This window comes from Ambystoma mexicanum, chromosome 2p (assembly GCF_040938575.1).
Source record: "Ambystoma mexicanum isolate Mex_15411 chromosome 2p, UKY_AmexF1_1, whole genome shotgun sequence".
Classification (NCBI taxonomy): domain Eukaryota; kingdom Metazoa; phylum Chordata; class Amphibia; order Caudata; family Ambystomatidae; genus Ambystoma; species Ambystoma mexicanum.
The window spans coordinates 1,259,730,744-1,259,736,560 of NC_090923.1; the positions used below are offsets into that span (position 1 = coordinate 1,259,730,744).

The 5,817-nt window shown below is 44.0% G+C and overlaps 1 non-coding gene across 1 annotated transcript; it reads left to right on the forward strand.

The window, feature by feature from the left end:
* Positions 1 to 5,432: 5,432 nt before the first annotated feature.
* On the forward strand, positions 5,433 to 5,539 carry LOC138568622 (U6 spliceosomal RNA). The gene has a single exon (XR_011302941.1). It is a non-coding gene; the product is annotated as a U6 spliceosomal RNA (small nuclear RNA).
* The last annotated feature ends 278 nt before the right edge of the window (positions 5,540 to 5,817 follow it).

Genomic DNA, 5,817 nt, shown 5'->3' on the forward strand with positions numbered 1-5,817 from the left:
GGCACATGACAGGACAGAAACTTTCTTAATTTGCAAGTCTTTATTTTTTAATAGATCTTTTTTAATGAAGATTGAAATTGTATGTTCATTCATATTACACGACAACACAATACATTTTGCGCCAAATTCAACACTAATGCCTCAGGAGCCTTTTACTTGTGAATCCTCTTGACTGAATGAACAGCCACGTCCCCTTGAATTTCTTGACTTGTACTTTTAGAAGTGGCATGCTTCTTTTGTTTTTTTTATTCCATTCTACCAAACTCAGTATTATCACTTTCCCCCTTGTTCTGCACTCCAGCGTAAACTGCTTTGAGGTGATATTTGCAAAGATCGCTCTGAACTACAGCTTTACTTGCTTCTGGGCCTTAATCTTTAATTGGAGCTGAGCAGTGTACTCCGGACGTGGCTGCTTATAGTTGGTTGATTTCTTTTTTGATTTCTGTAACTTTCAAACAGTCCCATTGTGAAATACCATTGTCACAATGTGCTGCAGTGCATGAAAACTTAAAATTAATGGGAGGATTGAGGGAGAGGGAGAGGGGGGAAGAGAGAGGGCGGGAGGGTGGGAAGGAGTGAGGGAGGGAGGGAGGGAGGGAGGGAGGGAGGAGAGAGAGACAGAGAGAGAGAAAACAAAGAAAATATGGTATTCGGGGGCTATGTGTTTGCATGGAAAAGATTTTAGGCTTTTAATCAAGTGGAAAGGGGCTCTGTGGCTGGTATCTCAGCCTGTTGATGCTTTGTTGAGTTGCTTGGAACATGCAAGGAAGGAGACCTGAAGCACTCCCGACCAGGTTGCATGTCTCCAAGTTACTGAAATCCCACAGACCTCCTCCCTGTGCCACAAAGTTCTGGGCACTGAGCTCTGCAGTTGTTTCCCACAGGTCGCCAAGTGCCCCAGATTTACTTTCTCATAGTTGCTAGTTACTGCTACCCCACCTCGACCACTATATTTTCCCCAGATACTTGCTACTGTGGAGTAAGCAGGGCTAAGAGAGAGGGAGAGGGGGCGTGCCTATGCAAATCATCTGCCAGTATGCTTCCTGGGAGGTCATTCCATCTCACAAGCTGACACCTGGGCAGTGGCAGGTAATTTGGAGAACAGACATATTCGGACAGGCCACAGAGCAAAGGCTGGGCCGTTGATTGAGGATCCATTTAGCCATGTCTCCCTAAGTTACCGAGGTCCAGAAAAATTCCACCCTCAGCTCTTATAGAGAGGTCCTTGGCCGATCGTGGCCGATCAGGGCAGTGAAGGGTCAGGGGTGACTGCACACTGCCTCACTTTTTCACTGCTTTCTACAGCGGTAATGCCTTTGCAGAAGGGGCCTGTACAAGTGATGTTGTCCTGCGCTATGGGAAAGTGACATTTATCCACTGACATTAACCAAATTACTTGCGCTGTTCAACGCACATACATGCAGAGAAATAATTTTATATTTTTTGGGGAAGGTGTAGAGGGTTCTGCTGATGATTCTTTTAAGCTGTCTGCTACTCTTGTTTTTACATAGAGTCTTTCCTCCCCAGGAATGTTTTACGGCCTACTGTATGTCCCTCCCTTACAACGAAAAATCTGTTGAAAGCACAGAGGTACATAGGAATGGATCTGTTAAGAAATGAAACAAAAAGCCTGGAAAAATGTGGAAACGGGTAGGATTTGGACTTACAATTAACTAACAGTTAGATGTGCTATCCCTTGACCCACTGACCCCCTTTCCTTTTGTGTAATCCTTTTTTTCTCAGTAGGGTTTTCCAAAGTGGATTTCATATAAAAGATCCTAGACCTGCATTCTGTGGCACACATGCCTCATATCCCGTTGCCCTTGATAAACTCACTTCATCTCTCACCAATATAAGCTGTAAAAGATTTTCAGGGCTTAGCCAAGCAAACTAGACGCGGGTCGAAGGTTGAGCAATCCTTTAATCAGCAGCAAAGTTAACATTGAAATCAGCCTCAGAATCTCTTAAAGGATGGTCCAATATCTGTTGCTGGCAGCGCGCAATGGGGCAGCCTGGGTGCTGACACCTTAAGCCATCTCCTGTTCTTGCCTTGTCCTTGATCCAGCCATGGGCCCACATACACTCAGAGGTACAGAGTGTTTCTCATGTCTATGGGTCTTCTGTGATGCTCTTACGCTTGCATCACACAGCCATCGTGATGGGGAGGGGGTGTCGATTTGCAAGCACCCTTGAGCATGAATCTTTTTATCTTTAAATATAATTGGCATTAAACCAAACCCTTTAGGACCAGATCAATACAGCAGCAAAGAATGCTGATGAATTGCTGTTTGCCGCTTAATCCCATAACATCCGACTTCTAAATGGGGTTTGGTCAAATGTTTGCCATAACAAATGTCCTTATGTCAAAGAGCAGAAAGTCCAGAGGTCCTAATCAATGGTTTGGTTGGCTCTCCCTTTGCGCTTGCCTTAAGGCGTCAGCACCAGAGGCTGCCCGATTGCGCCCTGCAAGCAACCAGTGTTGGCCCATCCTTTAAGAGATTCTGAGGCTGATTTCAATGTTATTTTTGCTGCTGATTTAAGGATTGCTCAACCTTCAGCCCACGTTTAGTTTCCTTGGCTATGCCCTTGACATCTTTTACAGCTTGTATTGGTGGGAGATGATGTGAGTTTATCAAGAGCAACGGGATATGAGGCATGTGGGCCATAAAAAACAGGTCTAGGATCATTTTTATAAGAAAGTCTCTTTAAGTAGGGAACTTTGGACAACCCTGCTGAGAGCGAAAGGATTACACAAAAGGTAGGGGTGTCAGTGGGTCAAGGGATAGCACATCTGACTGTGAATCAGTTTATTGTAAGTCCAAATCCTACCTGTTTCAACATGTTTCCAGGCTTTTTGTTTCATTTCTTAACTGAACTTAACTTCCTATGTACCTCAGCAAAACATGTACTAATATTGGAATGAAAATGGGAAAATTGAATTGGCCCCTGCTTCAAAGGATGACACGCACATTCGTAAAGCATTCACTATTTTTGGCACACGACAGGACAGAAACTTTCTTAATCTGCAAGTCTTTATTTTTTAATACATCTTTTTTAATGAAGATTGAAATTGTATGTTCATACATATTACACGACAACACAATACATTTTGCGCCAAATTCAACACTAATGCCTCGGGAGCCGTTTACTTGTGAGTCCTATTGACTGAATGAACAGCCCCACCACCTTCAATTTCTTGACTTGTACTTTTAGAAGTGGCACGCTGCTTTTGTTTTTTTATCCCATTCTACCAAACTCGGTATTATCACTTTTCCCCCTTGTTGTGCACTCCAGCGTAAACTGCTTTAAGGTGCTATTTGCAAACATCGCTCTGAACTACAGCTTTACTTGCTTCTAGGCCTTAATCTTTAATTGTGGCTGAGCAGTGTACTCCGGATTTGGCTGCTTTTAGTTGGTTGATTCTTTTTTGATTTCTGTAACTTTCAAACAGTCCCATTGTGAATTACCATTGTCGCAATGTGCTGCAGTGCAGGGAAACTTAAAAGTAATGGTAGGGAGAGGACGAGGGAGAGGGAGGGGGGTTGTGGGTGGTGGAAAGGAGGGAGGGAGGGAGGGAGAGAGGGAGGGAGGGAGGGAGGGAGGGAGGAGAGAGAGACAGAGAGAGAGAAAACAAAGAAAATATGGTATTCGGGGGCTATGTGTTTGCATGGAAAAGATTTTAGGCTTTTAATCAAGTGGAAAGGGGCTCTGTGGCTGGTATCTCAGCCTGTTGATGCTTTGTTGAGTTGCTTGGAACATGCAAGGAAGGAGACCTGAAGCACTCCCGACCAGGTTGCATGTCTCCAAGTTACTGAAATCCCACAGACCTCCTCCCTGTGCCACAAAGTTCTGGGCACTGAGCTCTGCAGTTGTTTCCCACAGGTCGCCAAGTGCCCCAGATTTACTTTCTCATAGTTGCTAGTTACTGCTACCCCACCTCGACCACTATATTTTCCCCAGATACTTGCTACTGTGGAGTAAGCAGGGCTAAGAGAGAGGGAGAGGGGGTGTGCCTATGCAAATCATCTGCCAGTATGCTTCCTGGGAGGTCATTCCATCTCACAAGCTGACACCTGGGCAGTGGCAGGTAATTTGGAGAACAGACATATTCGGACAGGCCACAGAGCAAAGGCTGGGCCGTTGATTGAGGATCCATTTAGCCATGTCTCCCTAAGTTACCGAGGTCCAGAAAAATTCCACCCTCAGCTCTTATAGAGAGGTCCTTGGCCGATCGTGGCCGATCAGGGCAGTGAAGGGTCAGGGGTGACTGCACACTGCCTCACTTTTTCACTGCTTTCTACAGCGGTAATGCCTTTGCAGAAGGGGCCTGTACAAGTGATGTTGTCCTGCGCTATGGGAAAGTGACATTTATCCACTGACATTAACCAAATTACTTGCGCTGTTCAACGCACATACATGCAGAGAAATAATTTTATATTTTTTGGGGAAGGTGTAGAGGGTTCTGCTGATGATTCTTTTAAGCTGTCTGCTACTCTTGCTTTTACATAGTCTTTCCTGCCCAGGAATGTTTTACGGCCTACTGTATGTCCCTCCCTTACAACGAAAAATCTGTTGAAAGCACAGAGGTACATAGGAATGGATCTGTTAAAAAATGAAACAGAAAGCCAGGAACATGTCGAAACTGGTAGTGTTTGGATTTAGCACATTTGACTGTGAGTCAGTTTATTGTATCAGTTGACCCACTGACCCCCTTACCTCCTGTGTAATACTTTTGCTCTCGGTAGGGTTGTCCAAAGTTCCCTTCTTAAGTGGCTTTCTTATAAAAAATACTAGACCTGCTTTTTGTGGCACACAAGCCTCATATCCCGTTGCAGTTGATAAACTCACATCATCTCCCACCAGTACAAGCTGTAAAGGAATTCCAGGGCTTATCCAAACAAACTAGACGTGGGTCAAGGTTGAGCAATCCTTAAATCAGCAGCAAAGTTAAAATTGAAATCAGCCTCAGAATCTTTTAAAGGACGGTCCAACATCTGTTGCTTACAGGGCTCAATCGGACACCCTCTGGTGCTGACGCCTTACCCACCTCCTGTTCTTGCCTTGTCCTTGATACAGCCATGGGCCCACATACACTCAGAGGTACAGAGTTTTTCTCATGTCTATGGGTCTATTGTGATGCTCTCAGGCTTGCATCACCCAGCCATTGTGATGGGGAGGGGGTGTCATTTTGCAAGCACCCTGGAGCATTAATCTTTCTATCTTTAAATATAATTGGCATTAAACTAAAACCCTTAAGGACCAGATCAATACAGCAGCAACGAATGCTTATTCATTGTTGTTTGCCTCTTCATTTCATACCACCCGATATCTAAATGGTGTTTGGACTTTCTGCCCTCTGACATAAGGACATTTGGAATGGCAAACCTTTGACCTGAGATCCTAATGAATGGTTTGATTGACTCTCCCTTTGCGCTTGCTTCTGCAACACATGTACTAATATTGGAATGATAATGGGAAAATTAAATTGGCCCCTGCTCTAAAGGATGACACGCACATTCGTAAAGCATTCACTATTTTTGGCACATGACAGGACAGAAACTTTCTTAATTTGCAAGTCTTTATTTTTTAATAGATCTTTTTTAATGAAGATTGAAATTGTATGTTCATTCATATTACACGACAACACAATACATTTTGCGCCAAATTCAACACTAATGCCTCAGGAGCCTTTTACTTGTGAATCCTCTTGACTGAATGAACAGCCACGTCCCCTTGAATTTCTTGACTTGTACTTTTAGAAGTGGCATGCTTCTTTTGTTTTTTTTATTCCATTCTACCAAACTCAGTATTATCACT